At 46.3% G+C, this 26,311-nt stretch overlaps 1 protein-coding gene and 1 pseudogene across 2 annotated transcripts in view; both read right to left on the bottom strand.

Moving 5' to 3' along the window:
* The window catches only part of Maml3 (mastermind like transcriptional coactivator 3), a 416,825-nt gene that overhangs the window by 387,871 nt on the left and 2,643 nt on the right, over nucleotides 1–26,311 (bottom strand). The gene's annotated exons all lie outside the window — the stretch shown is intronic.
* LOC113457012 lies at nucleotides 7,685–7,856 on the bottom strand (annotated as a pseudogene).

A 26,311-nucleotide genomic window follows, 5' to 3' on the forward strand; every position in this document is an offset into this window, starting at 1 on the left:
CAGAATTTCAAGCTTATCTTTTAAAGGTGGGTTGCTGGAGCTGAGGATGCAGTCCTGGAATACTCGAGCCTTGAAGGGAGGGAGGGAGGGAGGGAGGGAGGGAGGGAAGGAGGGAAGGAGGGAAGGAGGGAAGGAGGGAGGAAGGGAGGTCAGTGATCATAGGACTTTGTTTATATTCATCCTTTGCAGGGATTCAAACTGCATTACATATATTCATGTATGTGTATGCACAAGCTAATACAACTCCTTCCTAGGTACAGGAAATGATACATGTCTTAATGATGCAACACCAGATTTTGATTTATTGGATCTTATTTTAAGATAATGATAAAAGATTAATATTATCATGAGCAATAACACTTGAGCCCGGCAGTACCCTGGAGGGCAAGATCTCATCTCCGTAGAGTAACAAGCGCATGGGGTTGAAACGCATAGTGCAATAACAAGAACTATAAGACCATAGAAACGGAAAATATTCCTGTCCCCAAAAGCCAAGCCACCCCTTGAAGGGAACCTTCCTGGAATGTGAGGTCCCCTACAGGCTTCTTTTCCTTCCCACTATGCCTGCTTGTCTGCTGGGGGAGCACATTCTGCTCCTTCAGCCAACAGCATTTAAGATACGGTGCTGTGGAAGCTCCTTCAGACACCTTTAAGGTACCAGCCCACTTGGGCGTGGTCTCTGATACTGTAAGAGCAGCTGTAAAGCGCTTGCTCTCTTGTTTCCAGCTTCTGCTTCCAGCCACTAGACTCTGTTCCTGTTGGTGAAGAGGACCGTTATCTAGGACAGTGATCTGTAAGTCTCCCCTAAATCAATAACCCTTAATTACTCACAATTCTGAACTAGTGTGGGATTATTTTGTGACTTCCGCCATCACTTGTCCTCCCCGGTCAAGTCTGGCTTCTGATCTCACTACAGCCTTCTCAAGGACTGCCAATCCCAAGTTGAACTTGGTCCTTGTTTCGTCCTGTGACAGAAGTAGCTACCTTCTCCTTGCTTTTCATGATCATGGTGATCATGACCGACTGTACTCTTCCCCCCTCATCTCCCAAACCACACTGAGTCCTGGGCTTCCCAAGATTCTGTCCCCACTCTCCTCCCTTCATGCTCTATGTAGCTGGACATCAGCTCTGAAGCCTCAACCATCTGCAATGCCTCTTCATGCCAGTCAGCCCTCTGGGCTGAATTCTAGATCTGTGCATCCAAATACTGCTGATACTCCTTCACAAGACACCTTCAAGAAGCTCATTAAATAAAGTGTGCTCCTGGTTACATGTCTCTTCTTCACATAGAAGAGCGCTCTTTTAGTTCCTAACTTGGTAACAATGGAAAGCTGAGGGTGACCCCAACTTCTTTCCATCCTCCCTTGTCTAGTCAATGAGTTTCTTACTGAATAGTTCGCCTTCATCTCTACCTACCACTCCTTGGCTTTCAAGCCTTCATTGATTCTTGCTGGAATTTCTTTCCTAGCCCCAAATCTTTGACTCAAAACTATCTTTCATATGGTCACCCGGTGCCTTATCTAAAGTCTAAGAATGCACCATTCCCTTGCTTACAATCCTCTTCTGGTTTTTTGGTCACCTATATCAAGAGTTCAAGTCCTGAACACAGCAGAGAAGGCCCCCAGCATCCCAATGTCTGTCTATCATCCAGCCTCTTCTCCCACCATATCTCTCTTCTCTGTCTCAGCACACCAAATACTCCTGGTACCCTGCCAACTCTGTGTTGTTGTTCATGTGCACACACACCCGAACCCCCCGGTTGTGTGCAGTGCTTGACACTGGCCTACACCAAGTGCCACATGGTGGATAGCAGTATGTAGTTAAGTCTAAAATGAATGACACAGAGAAAAGTATGAGAGAGAATGTGGACTCACATGGGAAGCCAGAACTATGGTACCTAAACATGCTAAACCCTGATTTGTATAGAAAAACAAAAAAGCCAGCCAAAGCTTATTTCCCTCCTTCCCCACTCCCTCCTTCTCTCTCTCTCTCTCTCTCTCTCTCTCTCTCTCTCTCTCTCTCATTGGTACCTGCTGAGCCTACCATCAGAAAGCACAGAAGGGGGCATCCTGGCGATGTACCAAGAATAACAGCCTGTATTTATAGAAAAGCACATTATATACCCAGACTAGAGCTGAAATTTCCACACAAACTCCATCTCAGTCGTCCTATAGAGACTACTCTACCGATGGGGAAACTGAGCCCAGACAGAAAGTGCCTCCACTTAAAACACTCAACTTTAGCATGAAAGAAGGAACGCACGAGAATACAGCCCAGAGGCGCACATGTCGACTTGTGCACACATACACATGCATGTGTTTTAGCGGGTTCCCCGATTTACGTGCACACTGAGCGCCAGGCAGGAATGACGTGACGATCTGCTGTGCCGACAAGTTTTCGAGCTACTGTCCCACCACATCAAACGACCTGCTAAATGACTGTCGCCGCCCTCGTCTAGTTCCTCACTCAACATCAGCAGCACATCAGACAGCTGCTCCCTTCTCTGCTGGGGCCCTTTGCCTGTGCCCTCGCTCTCTCTGTCTCTCATCTGTCCATCTTACTTAACAGCTTGCACGAAACCGCTCCTCCCACCGTTGACTGTGAAGAATTCTCTAAAACTCTGAAAAGGCAAGACTACTTCTTTACAAAGGGAGCATTCATTATCCCAGAAGGTGCAGAAGCAAAGAAATCCCCAATGGCTCCAGAAGGTTCTAGATACCACGAATGAATGAATTAGCAGAAAGCACTGAACTTGGACAGGAACCTTTGTGCCAAGTGTCCTCGTGGACACAATGGGTGTTTGTCACATCTAAAGGCGTGTCAGCTCTGCTCAGGGCTCGTGCCGAGCATACGTGTCAACACTGAAAACAAGATTTGGCACTCGGGGTCAGTTGCTCTGATCCTCTGAGTATATGCTCAAACGTCAACAAAATTTTGATATTGGCACTTTAAGAGTAGAGGCAATTGATGAATTGGAGCAACCATGAGACTTACCATAGCAAGTGGGCCACAGGTAGGACCAGCAACAGAACAGACACCTATACAACTTTGAAGTTTAGAGCAGAGACACTAGTCAGAGGACAATGACAACAACCAGAATCTGGGGGTTAGGGAGAGATCTCTGTGAGTTTCCTCCAACCTTGTTCCTGTGACACAAGAAGAAAACTTTCCTGAGTCCCCAAACTGTTAGTAGCCTCCTGGGATCAGAGGTAATAAGTCACGCCAACTCAGGAGCAATGTCGATGGTTTCTACCACTTATGATAGCCAGGACAAGCAACTGGAATTCTCTGAGACTCACTAGCCTCACTTTTGAAATGGAAATAATAATTACAACAGCCACAGGGTGACATCATAAAAGTAAAGGGACATTCCTTATGAACGGCTGCACACAGTGTCTGGCATGTGAGTTCTCTGGAAATGGGAACTGTTGATGTGGCCAGTTACTTTTCAGATGGCTAGGATCATGGGAACCCCTTCCAGGCCATGGTAAATGCTAATAGCTACCTGGAAGCTGGGCACACCAACAGCCTTTGCACGCCCACACTCCAGCTGCAAGGTCAAGGCCACATTCTACCAAGAGGGTCCTGTTCAGTCCTCGCGTGGCAGAGATTCTCGCAGGAGCTTTCTTTCTCCAAGTGAGCCTTTTTGCTTTAGGCAGTTCGGGAGCATCACACCCAGGCCTCCTGCATGCTAGGAATGTGTTCTAGCACTGAGTAGCTTGAAACAATTATTTAGAGATGACTTTTGCCTGTGGTATGTATCACCAAAAGGAAAAGGCCAAAGAGTAGGCAGAGCTGTCTGTGTGGTTACTTCCAGGACCACTGGGATGGTGGGCTGAGCCACTGAACCAGAAACACAGAAAAGAAGGAGAAACAGACTACCAGGAGCCAAAACTCAACTGGTCATTTAGGATTGAAAAAAAAAAAAAAAAACCGTGAGATGCGCTACTGCTGTGTGACTCGGTGAGGCAGGAAAGGTACTGGTCACACACAAAACCAAGTATCCACTAAAGATGCCAGACACCAGCGACACACAGCTACTAGAGGCAGGCACACCTCAAATGCTTTTGCTTTTCAGCTGTAGCCTGGGACACATAGCTTATCCTGGTATCGCCTGTGTAACAGCCAAGCAAAGAAACAGACACTAAACTCCATCAGCGTCCTTGAGACAACCCCCCTTCCCCTGCCGCCATAGACTTTGAGATTGTAAATATACTTGTTCTAAAATAACCTTAAAAGAGATCCTGGATAAAAGGGGTATTCTTGACAAAGGAGACCACTAAGGACAGGAAAGGGTGCATGTCCTCAGAACCGGCTGGATAGATACACCGATTTAGAAAACTGTTTGATTGTCGGGATAATACAAACATGTTAATGTAGGACACTTTTTAACACCTGTGTTCACGTGTGCGTGTTTGTACTCATCTGAGTACAGACGCTGGCATGCCGCAGCACAAGTGTGGAAGTCTGAGGGACAACCTTGGGTACTGGGTCTTGCCCTCTCTCATTGTTTGCCACTGAATATGCCAGACTAGCTGGCCTGGAAGCTCGCAGGGATTCTTCTCTGCCTGCCTCCTGTCTCACTGTAGAGCTCTGGGATCCCAGGCACATACTACCAAATGCTGCTTCCCCCAGATTCGGATCTGGGGGAAGAAAGGCAGATGGGGACAAAAACCCTAAAACCCTGGATCTGAACTCAGGTCTTCAGGCCCGTGTGATGGGCATTTTACCCACTAAGCTATTGCCTCAGCCCCAAATTCTTAATTGTCTTAGAATAGAAACTTCGGCTTGGTGGTGGTGGCACGCGCCTTTAATCCCGGCACTCGGGAGGCAACGTCATTTGTGTGCGTGATGAGTCCTCCATGCTTTCTCATGGGCCATACTCACAATTTTATCCTTCTAAAATAGGAGGTTGAAGCAGGAGACCTAGGGAAGGGGCTAGAAGATACTAGCCCTAGAAGACTTGAGACTACAACCAATGACCGTGCAATGAAGCCCAGTATCACTGTCTGGTTAAAAAAACAAACAAAGAAAACAAAAAAACAGTATTGCCAGGGCCTCGTGCTCATCAATAATCCTGGTATTCTGCAGGTTGGGGCAGAGGATCAGGAGTTCATGGTTAGACTAGACTATATAGTTGTTCAAAAGCTAGCCTCAATTATGTGAGCCCTGTTTCAGAGGGGGGGGGGAGAGGAGGAGAGAGAGAGAGAATTTATAAGTATGGTCTGTTGGATATAACCCTCAGTCACTTGAGTAGGAGGTTCTGCTTCCCTGTGGTCAGGGTGGAGAAGACCACAGACACTCTGAGGATTTACGGCAGCACAGCCTGGATACACATTACCAAAAACTTGCCTGTCGTAAATTGGGTTTATGTTTGCTTTTTCCCATACTCAGGGTCTCATGCAATTCAGGCTGGCCTAGAACTCCCTATGTAGCCATAGTGGCTTTGAGCTCCTGACCCTGCCCTCTCTAGCTCTAGATTGATGGGCTCGCAGCCATTTGCTCAGAGATTCACGCCCATCAGTAAGCACCCTGCCAACTCATTGTCATCCCTAGCCACGAACCTGTTTCTCACTTACTGTAAAGTAGCCCGACAGATCAATCAGATCAAGCCATGAGTGTTGTGGTCCTCAGAAATTAAGGGACTCCATCAAAGTCACACAGTTTGAGCGACAGACCAGAAGTAAACCTGAGTCTCCAGCTCCCTGTATAATACACTTTTCCTTAAGCTAAACTGCCTTTCCCGGGTGGCAGTGGGGGCCACAGCAGTTTTGACAGCGGGAAAGCTCTTTATATGTGATCATCGGACATTCTGTCGACGTGCCACAGATTAACACAGCTGTCACAAGGAGACAGTGGCCGGGGAATTCGCAGTGGGGAACGCCGAGATGAGGCCAGGAGGAAAAGGAGGCAAGCCACTAGCCCAGTAGACCTCCTCAGAGACCACACAGGCTGCGGTGTCCTTGTGTGATTCCACAGGGCACAAGGTGACGGTCCTCGGGAGAAGGATGGGGCGAGGGAAACAGAAAACGGGGGCAGGTGCTCTGCTTAGAGCAGGGTCCTCCGCAGCTGCACAAGCTGCTTCTCCCCGAAGCACCTGCAGAAGGGCAAGGCGCCTGGGACTCACGTAGAACCACACGGATGCCTTCAGAAAGGAACGCCGAGTGGGGCTTACACACACAGTCTTTAAGAAAAGTGGGAGGGGGGACCACTTCCTCTCCCCATTGCAAAAAAAATCAATTCTTGCTAATGAATAGTCAATATTCCAACATCTGCAAGCATTCTTTGCTCTGATTTATTTTACCATCCCCCTTCTCTTTCTCCCTTGTAGCTCTCGTCTCTGTGGTCATCTTTCATCCCCCTGAGCCATCTTCACCATCAAGTTCAGGAGCAGCAATGATAACTTGATGTCGACAGATAGAGAAGATTCAGCCGCGATGGCCTTCACTCGGACTAGACGCACCGGGTTTCTCTCTGTAGCCCTGGCTGTCCTGGAACTCACTATGTAGACTAGGCTGGCCTAGAACTCAAGAGATCTGCCTGCCTTTGCCTCCCAAGTGCTGAGATCAAAGGTGTGTGACACCACTGCTTGGCCCTGCGCTCCAGCTTCTAATTGCCCTGTATAGACATGCATGCCTCAGAAGTATGAAGCTTAAGAACAGCAAAGAAGGGGCTGGGAGGGGGGCTCTGTGGCTATCAGCACTTGTTCTTGCAGAGGGGCAGGTTTGATTCCCAGCACCCACATGGTGGCTCACAGCCATCCAAAACTCAAATCCAAAGGGATCTGATGCCCTCTTCCGACTTCCACTGGCACCATGCATGCACTTGGCACACAGACATACATGCCAGCAACACAGTCACACACAAACAAAATGAATAAACAAACGAAAAGGAAGGCCAGAGAAAGGGAGAGACACTTCCTTACCGGCTCTCCCCTTAGACTAGAGATGAGCAAGAGAGAGACATGGGCGGGGTGGATGAAGAGCACCCTTCGGAATGCAATGGCACCAGATCCCATACTTCACTTTCACACAAACCTGGCCCCTCCAAAGACTAGGAAAGGAAGCAAGAAAGCAACGTCCAGGCAACCACAGCTCTTGCAGCTGCACAGGCAAGAGGGAGAAAAACACCTCTTGTAACTTCCTCTGGCCTTGCCTGAGAACTCTGGAGTTTGGGAGGCTATTAGAAAAAGGTTAAATGGGAGAGCAGGTAATGGGATACCAAGGGGCCCGTGTCAAGGTTGTTTGAACAGTACTTGGAAGCAATTGCTATTGAGAGCTGGTGACCACTTTAAAGGGCACTGGGAGAAAGCAGAGTCTGCAAGAAAAGCCTCCTCGGGGCCCTGGGAGCAGGCAGCTGGAGCCTTCCAGCGCTGTACAAACATCCCCGGAAACATCGGTTCTCCGCTCCTTCGTCCAAGAGACTGGGTACGCACACATTCAACATATTTTCCTGTGTTGTTCTTGGCATCTGTTCAGTTTGGGAAGTATGTGGCTTTATAGACATAACTGCACATCCCCCTGTCTTCCACTGTAAACCTTGGAGATCTGAGGTCTGTGTCTTTAACTTCTTGTTGAATTTATTCATATTGAAGCTGCCCACGAGTTGCTTAACATTGTATCAGTGAGATCCATTCAAAGTGTGAGTGCTGACTGTCAAAAACACACTGCCGGGTCGGGCATGGTAGCTTACGCCTGTAATTCATCACGCAGGGGGCTGGGGTAGGGGTATCTGGAACTGAAGGCCAGGCAGAGCTACAGAAAAAGACCCTGTCTCGAAAATAATAAAATTTGTATGATTTAACTGATAAGAACAGACACTACACTTGATCTTAGCCAAAAAGGCCAAGAGGTGGTGAAATTTGTATAATTTAAAAATTAGTAAGATAAACTTTTTCCAACCCTTAAATTCATTTTCTTCTCAAAGTGATAGCTCTGCCCAAAGGAACTTGTGCTGTCAATCACAGGATAATGAACATGGACCACTAAACTATCATACTGGCTTAATGTATGATCACGACATACTATATAATTACCCGGTCCCCAGAAGATTCTTATAATTGAATCACGGGGCATTTTGTGAATGTTTTGGACAACAATTAGAGGACCACAAAGTGAATGGGATTGTGATGTTTGCCAGTTACAATGCAAAGAAGGACCCCTAAAATTCAATTAGAAGAGTCTTTTAGTTATTACATAATTATAATACAAATTTCATTAAGACACAAGGGTTTTTTTATACATATAATTGAACTGTCCTCAGAATCCCCAAAGAATATATTTCTTAATAGTTTACAAAAAAACCCACTGAGTTACATTTCCAGATTGGGATTTCTTCCTCCCAGAGTGGAGCAGCTAAACCACATAGGCAGAGCATGGAGTTCCCATGTTGTCTGGCCACTTGCTTATTTGGTCACTTGGAAAGTGAGCAGGGTCTTGCTATATTTGTCTCCCAAATGTGCTGCAGAGCTAGAATATCTGCTAGCATTCTGAAAATATAAAATGACTGCAAGGATATTTACAAACTTTCGGGGTGGGCAATACGGTGGGGAAATGCATTTGCCACTAAGCCTGACAACATGAGTTTGGTTCCCAAAATACACACGGTGGATGGCAAAGGAACCAACTCCTGAAAGTTGTCCTCTGTCCTCTCTATGCACCCCATGGCATGCACACACACACACACACACACACACACACACACACTAAAGAGATCCTAAGAAATTCCAAGGAAAGAAGAATAGTTCATCTATAGAAAATATTACCCCTTATTAAGTCCCCAGAGATTTTGTAGTTTCCTACCCTTCCTTCTGCTTCTTTCTACCTTTTCCCATCTGTCCCTTCTGGCTGCCTTATTTACCCCCCAACTCATCCTTTCTGCCACCTTTATATCTCCCCCTCTCGAAGTCAGAAGAGTTGCCCTAGAGCCAGGAGGGCAGGGTACAGAAAGAAATTACGCAGCTTGTTCTCCTAAGTTAGGAGACGCAAGGGAAGGAACTCACACCTCACGACACACCACCAAGGAGGGGCTCACACACAAAGACCCAAGGGAAGGAACTCACACCTCACGACACACCACCAAGGAGGGGCTCACACACAAGCTGCTGGTCCAAACCAGTTAACAAGTCAACAGAACAGAGGACCCCAGTCTTGTCTCAGGATATTCTTTCTGAATCACTTCCAGGACAAGGCACGACAGTTCCTGAACCCTGACTTAGCACAGCAAGCACACACCCATATACAGCAGATTTACAAGCACAACAAAATTCTTTAAACTTAAAACAATTTTTTTCAAGGCCAATAATCAAAAGCGAAAAGGATAAGGGGAAAAAAATATACCAATTCCCCTAGCACAGCCCAGAGTGCAAATAAAAATCTTGGATTAGTCATTAGTAGCATGTACATATGTATATGTATTTATAATTAGGAAACAGCAGCACGGGCCTTGTGATGACATTTGTTCAGGAGAAAAAGAAATTCATTTAACCCAACAACATCATAACCCAATCAACCTTTGTGGGTGTTCGACACCAAATGGTTTCACAGGAGCTCAGGAGATGGCTTAGCGGACAAAGCCCTTGCCCCAAGTATGAGGACCCAAGTTCAAATCTCCAGTGCCCAGTGAATGTGGCAACCCACTTGGAATCCTAGCACTCTGGAGGTGGAGACAGCTGATCTCTGAAACAAACTGATTGGTTAGACTATGGTATCAGCAATCCTGCCTCAAGACAGAAACGAGACAGCAATAGAAGAAGACATCCAACACCCGCCTCTGGTCTACACACACACACACACACACACACACACACACACACACACGAAAAGGACAACAATTCCATAGAGACCAAGACTATGGTGGCATTTGGATCTCCTCAACCAGCGTGTGTGCCTTCCACTTCCTCCTTTCGGTTCCTGGAATGAAAATATTCCCTCTCACGGAGCACAATCGCACGGGCCACAGCCTCTCCTCCTGGAGTGTGAGCCTTTCTGGATGTCGCCTTCTGCCGTGTTTGAGAGAGCCTCTCCCAGGACCACGTGTCCTTCTGGCGACCATTTCTATACTTTAGGGGCAAAGAAAAGGAGGCAGAATGGGTGGTCACAACTGAGAGAGACCGAAGCCATCCAGGACTCAGGATGACGGAAACTCTGGCCTTGTGAACAAGTCAGCGGGCTGGCAGAGGAGACCTCTCTAGAAGAGAGTGGAGTTAATTGGCCTTTTTATGCACGCACACACACATGCTGGCTTCACATATTCAAAAAATAGACCCAGGCTAAGCACAGGGACTGTTTTAGCCCGTTGTGTAAAAACTAGATAGACGGGGGCTCCCTCTCCTTCTTCTGAAGCAAGAGCCCTGCCTCTAGCATCCTTACCAGTCTTAGCAGAGCTTTAGGAATGAAGAGGCAAAGTGAAAAGGGCCCTGAAAATTGTTAAAAACACAAACCACTTTCACTTTCTCTAGGAGTATCTAGGAAACCATACGTTTATTAATCAGTATGCATGCAAAAAATAATAATAATAAATGTTCTCTCTGTGGCGTGGCCACTGAGCTACGTCCCGGTGTCTACTTGTGGAACAAATGGTTTGATGAGTGACTGAAGTCATGAGCAGTGAATGATCACCAAACGTGAGCTCCCGGGCCTGGCCCCAGACGGCTGCAATACAGCAAGCAAGCTTGGCCTAGGGCCAAGAGCACGCCTGCCAGGGAAACGGGAAGTCACTGAGAGCTACCACAGACCCGCGGCTGAGAGAGTTCCCCAAACAAAAGCCAGCCACTGATTTCCACAACTGGCCTGCCATGACACCATATGGTCAGCAATACTGTCTTGCCACAACACGGAGGCCCATCTTCAGGGTCCCATAGAGGTGCTGAGCCAGTAGCTGTTCTGTAATTATTTTCACTATTTTATGACTTTTCTTGGAATTCACTTCAGTGTAACCCAGCTGAGGGCACGGGGAGGAAAATGCTATCTCCCGCCCCTCCTGACTCAGCCCTAATAAATCGCCTTTTCTTATATCAGAGAGCAATGAGCACAAAACCACTTCGCATTCATTCCTGGGGCCATGGGGGAGGTGAGTGGAGGCGGCTTTCTGTGGGGACAGAAGGAAAAACTGGACATTTAGAGTTTCTCACTCTGATCTTTGTTGACACTGGATTTAATTTATAGGGAAATCCAAACCTTTTGGCTCTTCCCTTTCTTCTCTGGGAGTACCCACTTCAAAGAATTCTCTAGTCACTGTGTGGAGAGCCTGCTGCTGAGCTGCCACAGGCAAAGACGGATCGACTCGACTATAAACACTGCAAGCATTTTCTTCCTCAGTGATTCACCGAACAAGCCCCTCCTCTCCGTCTTCTGGGTAATAAGGCATACTCTCTGAGAATATTCTAGCTAGACCCCCTCCATCTCTGCCCTGTGTTGTGACGAACACCACTGTGGATTAAGGGCTGATTTGGATCTTCAAGGACGGAATGCTGGAAAAACTAGAGACAGCGGAATTCCAAACCTATTTACTTTTGGCCTTGAGGGATCTCCCCTCCCTTCCCCACCTCTCTCAGACTTTTTTCTTTTATATGTGGTGCTTTGCCTGGATGTATGTAGGGACACCAAGTGCATGCAGCGTCCATGGAAGCCAGAACACAGCATCAGATTCACTAGAAACGGAGTTACAGACGATTGTGAGCTACCATTGGGATTCAAACTCTGGAAAAGCAGCCAGTGTTCTCAACCTCTTAGCCATCTCTCCAACCTACCCCTCCCACCCCATTTGATGTTTTGTCTTATTTTGTTTTGGAGACAGGGTCTCATATATCCCAGGATGGACAGGAACTCAGCAAACAGACAATGAGAATCCAGCACTTCTGGTTTTCCTGCCTCTACTTCCCAGATGTCAGTAACAGGCAGAGTGTCCCACTGTGAGCAGTTTTGCGTGGAGCTGAGGATCAAACCAGATGCTACGTGTTGAGCAGGCACTCTGCCAACTGAGCTATAAGCCCAGACCCCAATCTCTTACTTGCTTCCAAGTTTTCGTATTACTCCAGGAATTAGAAAGTTGAGTAGACAACAGTACGGTAAGACACCCCACCCTCAATCTCCTGTACAGGCCCTGATACTATTTACCCTTGTAAGGAAGCCCAGGCTAGGAGGGCCAGGAGGAAGTCAAGTGAACACTCTCTGAATCATTTTCTAGAAGGTCACTTCCCCTACTAGATGAGCCACCAAAGCGAAAGGAAAACCATTCTTTAAAGTCAGGTGGCTGTTAGATTGCTTCCTCAAAAATACAACGAGTAACTTTGAGAAGTCAAAGGGCGCAGTGCGCAGCCTCGGGATTTTCACTCCAGCAGCTGCGCTGTTATTTCTCCTCCCGTGCCGAGTGCTTTGAATTCCTCCGCTGAGGAGTCCCATTTTGAAAATTAAAAGGGCGCTATTGCTAAAAGTGTCTGACTTGAAAAAGGAAATCACAGAAGCGCTTGCTCTGTTCTGTCACCTGGGCTGCCGATCAGGAGGTGACTCTTGCCAAGGGAGACTCTCTGGTGTGGCTTGCTCTCCCCAAGCGTCCTGTAGCTGATTCCTCTAAAACCCTCATTTCTGTAAGTCTGTCAGAGGTAATTATCTCTCTCCTCAAATTTATTGCTCTTCGGTGTATCATAAACACAGAGATTACACAAAGTTGATGAAAACAAGTGGCGCATGCGTGGCCCCATGGAAGGAAAGCCGGTCATAAATAATTACCCAAGTATCCACTATCTCTGCTAATAGAGTAACGAAGTGGCTGTGAACGCCACGGGCAGCCAATCGCCTTTCCTCGTCCTTATATGGCGGCTCCCACACCCAAGAGCCAGTCCCAGAAGCTCCTGCAGGAGTAGAGGCAAGGAACCGTCTCAGATTTGCAATCCTTTGACACTCCAGAGGACAGACAAGTGTGAAGCCTATCAAAGCTGGTATCACAAACAACCTGAGTCCCAGAGGAGGGGACAGAGGCAGGCTTCTGAAAAGCACATACTGTCGTTAAGCTGTTGTTACATATTCTGGAATGTTCCCATTCCAATCTTAGCCACAAATTTAAAAGTTACTAAAAGCCCCTGAGTGATCCCCATGGGTCCTTTAACTCTAAGGATGGGACCAAATGGTGAAAAAGGTAACACACCGCTTGGATTTCAGCAGCCTGGGTGCCAGATATGTCTGCCGCCTAAAGGACCTGTTTTGTCACCATCTGCTTCTCTGGGGACGACAGATACAGTCCGTTCTGATAAATAATATTGGCCCCAAATTTATTTTTGAATGTAAAAATATTTCCGCTAATCTGCCGTCACGGCCAACAACTTTCTCAAATATTCCTTCAGCAAGTTCTGAGAAGGCGGCACAAAGCCCAAATCTGAGATAATTTTCTCCAGGCCTCATTAAGGAAGAGGAACGCTGTTTTTAAAAATTCAATAGCAGCTGCAAACCATTGAGAAATTCCTAGTGAAACGACAAAACACATTTTCAACCATTTTGCCACAACAACTTCTAAACTGAGAAAGTTGCCTCTTGTGTAAAAGCAACTGTTTACCCAACATCCAGGAATCTGGGGGGGCAGGAGTGGGGTAAAGGGTTACTGTTAGCCATGACTGGGAAAGGAAAGAACTGTACACATCACCCTGAGGTGAGGAAATACCCTCGCTGATGGAAGAAAAACAGCACCTGGGGTTCAGCCAAGGCCTCCGCTCTCAGGGCCTTACTCTGTTGTCCCAAGGATAGGAGGGAGGACAGCTTAAGAGTTGGGGGGAGAGGAAGGGGTAAGTCCTTCTGGGGAACTCCCCACCCTCTGCTACTTACACCTTCTGAAACCTACACTCAAGAATAAACGACCAAAATGAGTTTATCTCATTTATTTTAAGTCAGTATCGCTAAAGCCGACTACGAGTTAGACAGACATAAATCAGACACAGTGGCAAAAGAGTTAACAATAATAATCCACACTTGGTCCTGCTGAACTTTCTCTACAGCTACTCTCTCAAGATGAGCCTTGAACCCTAAACACAGTTCTCTTTAAAAACCATAACAAACTAGACATATCTGAAGCACCTACTTCTCTAAGTTACCGTTTTTTAGGAATTCTATAATACGGTCATTTTTGCAGCTGGACTCTTTAGGAAGACCGCGTTTTCAGAGAAGGTTAGAAGTTAGACGTTTATCATAACAAAGGAGCACTCTCGATTGCCTGTGAAAACGTGTTTTATTATAATCAGGTGGCCATGAAATAACTAGTATTGGAAACACTTGGGTCACCATGACTCTGCGACCATCGATACAGAAGTGAAGGTTCTATTGGGCGCCCAAAGCAAGACATCTGTGTACTTTGTAGGTCGTGAAAGTCATCCTTAAGGGAAAGAAAACTCCAATGCAAGAAAGACTCAGACCCAGAAACACCAAAAGCAAACAAGAGAAAAAGACTCATGGGGGGGGGGGGGGGGGGCAGTAGATAACTGGGTAGTTAAGAAAGAGGCAGAGGAGCTGGAACAGCTAAAGTCCAGCAGCAACTCCAAGACTCTTTGTTGATGACATTGGATGTGCAGGGCTCGTGGCAAGGGAGCTACTGAAATGTAAGGAATGGAACTATTGTTAGCCTTTCCCTGGATCTGCACTGAAAATACGGCTGCATTAGCTGTCCAGATGCTTCCGGGAGGCAAAAGGCGGCTAAAGGGACCTGGGGAGCTAGCTTAGCTGGTAGTGTGTTAGTCTGGCAAACACAGGATCATGAGTTCAATCTCCTAGAACTCCCATAAAAAAAAAAAAGTCACCAAAGGATGAAGCACTGTGACTCTAGAGCTAGGTGGATTCCTGGGGTGCAATGGTCAGCCAGCCTAGACTACTTGGGGGGTACCAGGCTAGTAAAGACACTCTGAATCAAAACCAAAACAACAACAAAATGTAGATTACACCCAAGAAATGGCACTTGAGGTTGTCTTCTGTCCTGCACACGCATGTACACATATGTGCATGCACAGACCCAGGCAGATATAAACCACACATGTACACATATGTGCATGCAAACCACACGTGTACATATATGTGCATGCACATGCCCAGGCACATATAAACCAAGCATGTACATATATGTGCATGCACAGACCCAGGCACGTATAAGCCATGCATGTACACATATGTGCAGGCACATATAAAGCAAACATATATACATATGTGCATGTACATACCCAGGCACATATAAACGTGCAGACACAGAAGTAGCTACGGGGCAACATAGTAATAAACCGGAGTACAAAGCTTGGTTTGCTGGAATTACGTAGAAGAGAAAGATAAAGCACAGGTCCCCAGCTACCTTACCAGTTCTGGCTTATTTCTCTGGTCACATCACTGCCACACCTCATTCGGGTTTAAGGTCCTACTGTCACAGTGACAAAGACAAAGGGGTGGACAAGAAAGAGAGACCCACGCAAGGTCAGAGGTACATGAAGTCAGGAGACATGGGAACTGGGAGCCTAGCAAAGCCACGTACCAAGTCTGGCTCTTGTTCAAACTGATCTGCCTTCGCACAGGCAAAGCCAGACAGACAAGGCCTTCCCCTGGGGAGGACATAGCTCTGTAGAAAACGGGGTTGCTCAGGGAAGCTTGCTGAGAGACTCCTGCATCCTAGTGAAGGCTCAATGGCGCAGAGCAAAGGACACTCCAGCCATGGTGAAAACAGAGGGTTTCATTCCTTCCTGTCAGAAGGCTACCCTGCCAAAGGCAAACCCAAGTAGCCACAATTGGGAGGGGTCACGTCAGAGCGTAATAGGAAGTACTGGGACTTCTGTTTAACTGTGAGAGGACTATGGGAGCAAGTATACTCTCCAGCACTTTCCAGAGTCGGCCGGTCAACACGCTGTTATTACCACATTACACAGACGACTAGATTAGTCAGGGCAATTTAACCCGCAGGAAGTGGTATCTCACAGAACGAAGATTTCTACCACTTGAACGCACACCCATAAACACCCCAGGTACTACTGGGCCAATTCACTCCCCCCCACCACACACACCACCACCATCAAAACCACCCCGGCCTGAGAAGCACAACACCAACAAATGCACAGAAGGCCTTCAACTCAGTCAAAGTCTCCACTTTAGGACAACAGAAAAGAAAGAAGATCATTCCTGTAAGAGACAACCTTTGAACTCACTAGTATCCTCAAAAGGAGTAAGGGTGCAGCTCAGAGGCAAAGCACTTAATTCTCATGCTGAAGGCCCTGGGTTCAATCCTTAGCACAACCAGAAATAAAACTGCTAGCTGGGCAGTGGTGGCGCATGCCTTTAGTCCCAGCACTCAGGAGGCAGAGGCAGGCGGATCTCTGTGAGTTCGAGGCCAGCCTGGTCTACAAGAGCTAGTTCCAGGGCAGCTAGAGCTATTAGATGACTACCTTTTGGGGGGAAAAACATGTTTTTTTAATTCATTTGTATTTTACGTTCATTGGTGTTTTTCCTGCGTGTTTGTCTGAGGGCGCTGGAACCCCTGGAACTGTAGCTATGGACAGCTGTGAGCCACTGTGTAGGTGCTGGGAACTGAACTCAGATCCTCTGGCAGAGCATCCAGTGCTCCTAACCACTGAGCCTTCTCTCTGGCCCCTATGTATTTCCTATTTACACATCCAGTTCTCTTCTATCACATGGGGCCCCAGGAATCAGATTCAAGAAGTCAGGTTTGGCAGGAAGCACTTGTACCCACTGAATGGCCTCACCATCCCTGAAAACGAAGTTGTTTAAAGAGGCAGACTTATTGTTTGTCCCGTGTGGGCTGTAATCAGTCATACTAAACCATGCTGCATTGAGAGACTTTCTGTCAACTGCTTATTCTCTGCTTATACTTATTATATACAGAAAAGCAATCTTCGCTACGGAAATTCTCAAATGTGAACAAGGAATGTCTGGCTAGGAGGACTGCAGCATTTAACTGCCAAAACCTGAGGAGGGGACTTGAGATTTTGCCTCAAAAAACAAGCAAGCAAGCAAACAAAACTGAAGAAGTCAATCAAAGTATCTACCAATAGGAGCTCTTCCATCGTACTGTGGAACATTCATAATGGTCAAAAGGAAAGAGTTGAGGCTCTAGAAGAACCTCATGGGGCAAACGGCTGAGGCATAACACAGGGGCTGAAGATGTAGCTCGCTTGGTGGAGTGCTTGCCTAGAATGCAGGAAAGCCTGGAAGATTCCCAGCACTATCAACCAGATGTGTGTACCTACGCCCCTAATCTCAGCACTCTGGAGGTGGAGACAGGAGGATACAAAGTTCAAGCTCATCCTGGGCTATTTACCACATTCCAGGCCAGCCCAGGACACAGGAGACTTTGGTTTTTTTGTAAATTTGTTGTCATTGTTTAATTAGATTTGTGTAGCGATATTTTGTTTGTGTTCTAACAAATAAAGCTTGCCTGAAGACCAGAGTGCAGAGCTAAGCCACTAGAGGCCGGGCAGTGGTGGCACACACCTTTAATCCCAGAATTCGGGAGACAGAGGCAGATGGATCTCTGTTAGTCCAAGGCCACCCTGGGCTACACAAAATTGATCCAATCTATAAGAGAAACAGAGCTCACACAAAGGTAACCCCAGCACTTAGGATCCCACATTTTTATCCCAGCAACTAGGGAAGTGGAGACAGGAATGACATGGCCAGGCGGAGAGAGGAAAATAAGGCAGGAGGAGACAGGAGCTCAGGGCAGTCTGAGGACAGGATTGCCCTTTTGGTCTGAAGATTCTGTAGAGGTACAAGGTCTCTCTAGTGGCTGGCTACACTGCCTCCCTGATCTTACAGCTTTCACCTCCTAACATCTGACTCCAGGTTTTTATTATGGATATTTATTAGAATTAGTACTAAAATTTATGTTTTGTATGTGCATGCATTCACAGCGCATGTAGAGGTCAGAGAACAACTTGTAAGATCCAGTTCTTTCCTTTTGTCTTGCGGGTCCCAGGTATTGAACTCAGGTTATCAGCCTTGGCAGCAAGCATTTTACCCACTGAGCCGTTTTGCATATATACATGGAGAACTGCAGAGTGCCTATATCTATTTAAATGGGGGAAAGTTTATTTTAGGATAATAATGCAATATGATTAGAATTACATAAAATATCTAATAGGTAGGTATATACAACTGGTGATAGGAAGACAAGACAAATAAACGAAATCATGAAGATTGAACATTCTTGCTGTTTGCTTTCATTTCTTAATTTATTTAAGCAGCATGCTGAGCTCCTCCTATCACAGGTCGCAAGGACATAAACAGGAGTAAAGAGACAGACTCCCTGCCCTGGTCCTCCCATGCTCCAGCCAATGCTAAAACTCTTGCTGGACACTGCCGCTCACGAAGGCAGCCCCTTCCATCTCAGAATTTTTGTAAAATTTTTTAAAAATATATGCATTATGCCAAAACGTGGCTTCTAATAACTGCCAACCACTGACCCTAAATTTATCCCGAGGTCCCAAAGAGCACCCCTAATCCTTTCTTTGTATGGCAGCCCTTTATATATTTTCAGTCAGCCATCCTGTCACCCCCGCCATCACCCCACAAACTCAGCTATCACGCCACACACTCAGCTCCACACACTGATCTCCACCGACCATGGTTTCCAGCCCTTGCACCACCCTGCCTGCTTCTACCTAAGTGCCCTCCTTCTATCTGAGCCCCAGCTGTCAAGTGATGCCCAGGAGGTAACTAACCGGCCACAGGCACCACCTCATCAGAGAGAAAAAGAAAGTGAAAGTGAAACCCACCAGCTTCAACAATCACGCCCTCATCTCTTTGGTAACAAGCCAGCGCATAGTGCTCCAGAAAGAACTATGTGGGGAAAACGTGAACTATAGTAGGGTGTGGCAGCACACACACTTTGGAGATGGAATTCAAAAACATTCTCAGGTACATAGTGTGTTCAAGGCCAGCAAAAGCTACTGGAGACTCTGCCTCAAAAAAAAAGGGGGGGGGAGCTTTGTTATAAACATCAGTACTTAGAAGATACAAAGTATTTACTACCCTTGGGGTTTTCCTCCATGTTTGTTTATTGCTCCCAGAAATATGGTACCTAAGAGAACCACAAATTCTACTTCTTGAAGCTGCTTGAAACATGCAACTGTGTCCTGCTGTCCTCCCTGAGGATAAAGGTATATCCCTTCACCACACAGTCTCCAGTGGCTACAAGCGTGTTCAACACACAGCGGTGGTTCACTTCCCACTCATTAGACCTCGGCTTGTGCAGGCGCTGGGCTAGCCTCATAGTGCTCTATTTCCAGGGAGCACATGGACAGGAGGAACCAAAGTCCATCATGAAAATGCAGCTAAGGGTGAGGGAGACTTGCCCGTCTGATTCATTTGATCCTGACCACTGTGCTATGAGACGTGAGAAAGACAACTCACTGCTTTTGAGACGGGCAGGGAGACAGCGCCAACAATCCTGAAGTGAAAAGCCACAAAATCCCAGTGAGCTGGACAGAACTGAAACCCAAGCATCACCCTGCTTTCTAACTCATCAGGGCCCCACCACTTCTCTCTCATTTAGCAACAAACATGTTACAGAGATATGTAATTGGAGGTTTCTCTCTGCCTGCCAGTTCCTGAATAACCATTCTGAGGCTTAATATTAGCTACAAACTGTTTGGCCTATTAGCTCAGGCTTATTAACTAGCTCTTACAGCTTAAATTAACCCATTTCTATTAGTCTATATTTTACCATGAGGCTTGTGACCTGTCCCCTCACATCTTGCTTGTTCAATGGCTGCTTGCATCTCCCCAACTCTGCCTTCTTTCTCCCTCTGTCTGTTTGGATTTCTCGCCTAGCTATATTCTTCCCTGCCATAGGTCAAAGCAGCTTCTTTCTTTTTCTCGTTTTTTTTGTTTTTTTGAGACAGGGTTTCTCTGTGGTTTTTGGAGCCTGTCCTGGAACTAGCTCTTCTAGACCAGGCTGGTCTTGAACTCACAGAGATCAGCCTGCCTCTGCCTCCCAAGTGCTGGGATTAAAGGCGTGCACCACCACCGTCCGGCTTCAAAGCAGCTTCTTTATTAACCAGTGGTAATAAAACATATTCACAGCATACAGAAGGGCATCCCATATCAGAGAGACTATGAGTAAAAATCACAGGGCATAAATCCATCCCCAAGTACTCTCTCCTTCCTACCTCCAGCAAAGCATCTTGGTCAAAGTAGGGTTTCCCACGCCCAGCCGTACTGACACTCTGGATCAGGTGAATTCTTAATTGTGAGCTTATTAATTTGCTTTCTATTGCTGTGATAAACACCATGACCAAAAGTGACTTGGGGAAGAAGGGGTTATTACAACTTACAAGTTCTAGGCTACTATAGAGGGAAGCCAGGACAGAAGCTCAGGGTAGCAACTGAAGCAGAGGCCGTGGGGGAACTCTGCTTACCGACTTGCTCCCTTGGCTTGCTTGTTATTACTGCCCAGGGATGACACTGCCACAAAAGGCTGGGCCCTTCCATATTAATCCTCAACCATCAATGAGGACAATGGGCTTGCCTACAGGCCATCTGATGGAGACATTTTAGTGGAAAAGAAGGAAGGAAGGAAGGAAGGAAGGAAGGAAGGAAGGAAGGAAGGAAGGAAGGAAAGAAAGAAAGAAGGAAGACGACGACAATTAAAAACTAGCCATGACAGTGTTCGTTCATTGCAAGATACCTGTCAGAACACAGGGTTTCTGTCATGGAGACAACTATGACACCCCTAAATTATAATAATCAAAAATGTCAGGTGTGGATGAGGATAAACAATTTAAAGCACACCTTACCTGGTAACTCCAACTAACCACGCCACGCTGTGGTTAACTACACACGATCAAGACCACCACTTCTCCTCCATGTTTATTGCTCCCTGCCCCTGGAATTTTCTCAGCCCTTCTGCGTAGCTGACCTCCCTCCACCTGCTTACAGCTCTTACTGGGTACCAGCCCCTTCAGATTAATTCACAGTCTCTCTGGGCTACTACACCCAGCATCTGTCAATCTAAGGTAGAAAAAAAACTGATCGCTGTGAGGATATCGGGGATAGACTTAGTCTTTCAAAGCTGGGTCATTCGTCCCAGTCACAGGTATGAAGGAGGGCCAGGCTGAGGCTGCCCGCACAAGTGCAGGCATACATAGCACTCCAGTCCATGTGATGGGAAAGAGGTGCTGGGAAGTGGATGGATGGAAGAGGCAAACATCACTTATCCTAATCCCTTCTCTCCAGGCAGAAGCAAAGGCTGACTTAGCTGGGGACTGAAGGGTTCACATTCAAGTGACATTACACAGCCAGATGCTAACCACCTGGACAGGCAGTTAAGGTCTAGCAAGGGGAGCCTGGAAGTTGTTAGTGTAAAATTAAATATTTCATTGAAGTGTTCTCGAGTTGTTAAGGAAATGCTGAAGGGGATGAAGGTCAGTTATTAAGAGTATTTTAAAAGATTCCATTTCAACATAAGGTCCCTCCCAGCCAATAGGAAGACTGATAGAACTAAAAGGCGGTGCCTAAATGATCCTCAAGCAATCACTTTCCTTAAGTCAGAGGAAGTACGGCAAGACGTTCGTGGTTTTTATTAAGTTCCCCAAGAACAGTACGCCAGCCTTTAAGACAAACAAACAAGCAAAAGGCCACTTCAGTTGCTTCCTTTTTCTTCTGCTTGTGTGCACGTGGCCTTAGGGGAACTAAACACAGTTTCTTTCTCAAATAGAGAAAGGGATTCAAGAACCTCTCTAGAGTTTATACAGCCAGATAGCCTTCAAAAATAAAAATAAAATGTGCTTCCCTTCGCTGCCCCTGCTAAACAGAACCCTATAATTTCTAAGTATTTCTTTTCATACACAGTGCACCTTCAACTCTGTTTTATGAGTAATTTATCCACTCTTCTTTCATTTTTTTTCTTTAAACTTTCTTAGATTTAAACAAAAACAAATTAGGTAAAGATAATTAATCACTTCTGGCAATAGCCAGGTACCAGAAGTTGTATTCCCAACTTGCAAACCTGAATAATGAACCTTTGGACATGTCTATTTGAGATGCATGCTGTTTTCTTAATTTGGAAAGAGTTAAAACTTCAGCAGTGCCAGGCGTGGTGGGACAGGCCTTTAATCCTTTGGGGGGCAGAGGCAGGCGGATCTCTGAGTCCAAGGCCAGCCTGGTTTACAGAGCAAATTCAGGGACAGCCAGGGAGGGCTACACAAAGAAGTCCTGCCCAGAAAAACAAAAAGCAGTAACAACAAAAAATCTACTAGCAATCATCTGTAAACCAGCTACCCCCCTCAAATAGCAATGTCAAATGAGTTTGAAATAACAGTAAAGCACATCATTTTTCTCAGAATACAGTGGAAAGGGGATACATAGTGCCTGAAGCTTTAAGTGGTTGGCATGCAAGACTATATTGATTTAATAGCAATCTGTTACACCCTTGAAATAAGTTACAGTAACAATGAAAACCTATGAAGAACATACATTGTCATGCAAATGAAAACAAAATTAATAATTTAACCTCTGTGAAGTACTGCATAGACTATGTATCAGTGCTATGCAATCAGTAAAGTTTAAAAATCAATTTACGCCATATTGTGTGTGCTAAGGAAGAATAAGTACAAAGCCAAGTCCACACTGATCCAACACGATGTCTCATCCAAGCATCTTGTTTCTGCGACAGCCAGAAGTACCTGAGTTAGTTTTTCCTCTGCTTGCTGCTTCCTCGGTGATAAAAGTGGTAAAGAGCAAGAGAAAGGGAGACAAGAGCAGCAGAGGAAGCAGGAAATAAAAGCAGGTAGCCATAGGTTCCAAACCCCCAACTCTGAGCTCTTCAACACCAGAGTACACGTGAACCACAGCTTGAGACTTAGGGCAGATACTGCGAGAACCTGAGGGCGGGTTTGCAATCTGCTTCTGCCAGTTACACATCTGATGGACATCACACACTTCTCTACAGTGCAGAGCGTGTCAAAAGACAGGCTTTGGCTATCATCAACTCCAGGACAGAGTCCAGCAGAGAAAGACTGGAAACCAAACAGAATACTCATCACCCACAGAAAACTTCGCAAGGAGCATTCACAAAGAGGAAGTGCTTTGAAGGCACCCAAGAACAACAACTTAACATGCAAAATTGTTTATCATGCCAGATTCTGGGGAGGGAGGTGCAGGAGCTCAAGGGAAGGCTTGCTCACAAGTGTCCTTATCTCAACCAAATGAAAAGCCCTGTTGGGAAATCTAGCAGCGAACTCTGAGTCTCGCAGGCTTAGGGGGAAAGTAACTGAGTGTAAGGAAACCTAACCGCCCATGATCCTCATCTCTTCCTACAGAAACTGAACAGTGGCCAGAAAATGCTCATTTCTGTCATATGAATTAGTCAGAAAAATCTGAAAAACACCTCATTTGTTCTCATGAGTCTAAAGACAGGATGGGCGTATCCAGAATGCTAGCTACTTGAGAGTCAGCTTTACCTGGGAAGGGATCTGCCTGGATCTCATTTTGTAGATTATGACTAACGATGAGCTAACTGGACTTCTACTTTGCAGGCTGACGGCTGGCCACTCTGTACAAATAGAATGCGCCTTGACCAAAGGATTACATGTATTGTTGTTCAATGATTCCTGAAGTTTAGCGCAAAGAACACCATATTGTTAAGGATAAAGAAAGAAAAGTTCACAGTTTTCTCACAAACTTAAGACACGCTAGATCAGGCAATGGGAAGGCTTGGCAAAAGCCACCCCCCTCACCCATGACAGCAGCCGGATAGTTAAGCCGGAAAGGTTGCCATAAAAAATAAAATAAAATTTAAAAGGCAAAAGGATTCATGGAGAAGAAGGTTCAGTAGTGACCTAGTATATTGGCATTTCCTGGATCCATTCCAAGGATGGATGGGAACATTTTTGGATGGGGCACAGTTATATCCAATACTCAGTGATTAATACCTATATTATCAAATGAATTTTACACGATAAACTCTTCAGAGCATGGGTCACATAGATTTATGCACTGTGCAAACTGTCTATAAATTGTTAGGATGGTGACAGGGAAAGGCCAGGCACAGCATAGGTCCCCAGGGGGAATAAGACTACCACCATTTTGAGATTGTCAAAATGACACTGATGTGCTTTCTGATGCTCTAAAGGATGGCACCTTTGTCAAGTCGATCAATCTTTGGACTTGCAAATCAAAACGTATCTTAACACCAGACCCAAATCCTGTTCCAAGTGCTGCAATGAACATATTTTGCTACCAGGAAAGACACTGGAAAACACTGAGATTCTTAAATGCATAAAGTCAACAGTTCTCACCGTGGAACCAAGGAGTCTTGGGGGGGGGGTGTGCTCTGTAAAAATAAAATGGTTGTGGCTGATGTCTGGACCGAGGTTACCTGAGTCTATAGAGAGGACCTGTCACTTGAAGTAGTATAGGCTCAAATCTAGGAGTGCTGCCTAGTGTATGCACCAGGCTACAGAGAACCCACAGCAATCTTAAATAGTCTAGAACCAGGGGAGATTACTGCACACCACCTCTGGTTGCTTTTGGCTTGCTAGTTTGTGTGTTTGTCTTTCATGCCTATGCTTGTAAATGTGCAAGACAGGAAAACAAATCAAAAGCAGCAAAGCCCTCATTAGATTGTCCTCTTAACCCAAGCCAGGCAGAAAGAGTCAATCGATATTTAGTACTTCGGAAATACTGGTCCTAAGAAGGTAAACAATAGCAATAAAACAGAAAAGAATCCTATTCACTTTTATTTTATTTTTTTTTTCAGCACCGCTGTTTGGCTGTAGTTGATCATCTTTTTTCTTTAGAGCTTTCTAAATAGCGAGTCCAATTCGAGAACTAAATTTAATTGCTCTGTACCTCACTGGAGCTCCACTATAATCCAGCAGTCAATTCAAGAAAACGAATAGGAACATTTTCGTAGTAACCCATCCTGAAGATTTTTTAATCTCATAGATAGGCTATGCTTAAGGTATTCTTCCATCTTAGAAGCGGATGTGAATTCTGAAACTAATCATTTTACAGGAAAATTTAACTCATAAAATTGCGATGTTAATTTTTCTCTCTACGCACAAAATCTACACACGTCTTTTCTTAGTATTAAAACGGTTTATTTTCATTCCACATCGCACGTACTTCATATTGGCACCCGCGAGACGCTTATATTTGGAAGATGCTAGAATATACTGTATTGCACATGGCTTTGGTATTTCTCTACGTCAATGAGCTAAATTATTGACAACTGATAGAAAAATTTGATTTTCGGGCGATGTTTTTCAAGTCTATTTGCTGTTAACTTACTAAAGTAGGATTCATTGCGAAATTTATAACTGTTGTCTTCATCTATTCAAATAAGCTTTATATTTTCATTTTGAAGTTAAACCCTGGCTGGGGCGAGCTGCCTCCTAGGTAACCTCAGAATGCAGGCTAGCTTTTACCTGCGGGTGTCAGCACAGAGGCGGCCCCCACCCTTGTCCTTCCGCCATCAGAGGATGGTAAAGGAGGACACAGCCCAGAGACAAAACTTTCTGGTCCCTAACTCTACTCCTCTCGCCTCCGTACCAGGTCTCTAAAAAAAGAAGAAAGGAAAAGGACAGTGGCTTTTGTTCAGCACCATCCCCAAAGGTCGTAAGCTGTGTCAGAAGACGGGAATTTTGGAATCTCACGCAAAAAGTCCGTTTCTATGCAATTAGGGAACAGAAGACACGCCAACACTGTAGAGGGTGGGGGTGGGCGAGGATGGAATCCTCGACGTCTGGCTTCTTCTACTCCAGCCTCAGGTTCGCTAAGTCAATCTCCCACGACTGAGGGCGAGGGCAGAGAGGGGGCTGGGGGACTGCTAGGAACACTGGTGCCACCTGGGTCCCCAGCTATAGTCAAGACGCCGGCCTCGTCCCAGCTCAGGGTTACAATCAGGAAAAAGCCAGTGTGTCCGTGGTTTGGAGCTTCCTGTTTGTAATCGAGAAGCTCCCTAGAAGACTCTGGGACCCGGGTTCTTCCTCCCACCGCACTGGTGGCCTGAGGCGGAGGAGGGGGCAGGGCCGGAGGCGATGGGCGGTCCCCGGGGCAGCGCAGGGCCGCCAGGCGGACAAAGCGCCTCCCGCTCCCTCCCCCACGGCCGCGTTCCAAAAGGGAGGGGAGGGAGGGCCAGAGGGGTGGGATGGAGAGGGAGGTCGGGGAGGGAGAGGAGGACAGAGGAGGGCGCTGCCGGCGGGACTGGGCTGGAGCGCGCAGAAAAGGGAGGGCAGGGAGGAGGGGCCAAGGAGAGCAGGGAGGAGGGAAGGATTCTTGAAGCCCAAGATAAACAAATTGTTCCTCTTCACGTGCGGGGTGGGGCGGGGGGGGGGGGG

The sequence above is a fragment of the Microtus ochrogaster genome, chromosome 1, assembly GCF_000317375.1.
Source record: "Microtus ochrogaster isolate Prairie Vole_2 chromosome 1, MicOch1.0, whole genome shotgun sequence".
Lineage (NCBI taxonomy): Eukaryota > Metazoa > Chordata > Mammalia > Rodentia > Cricetidae > Microtus > Microtus ochrogaster.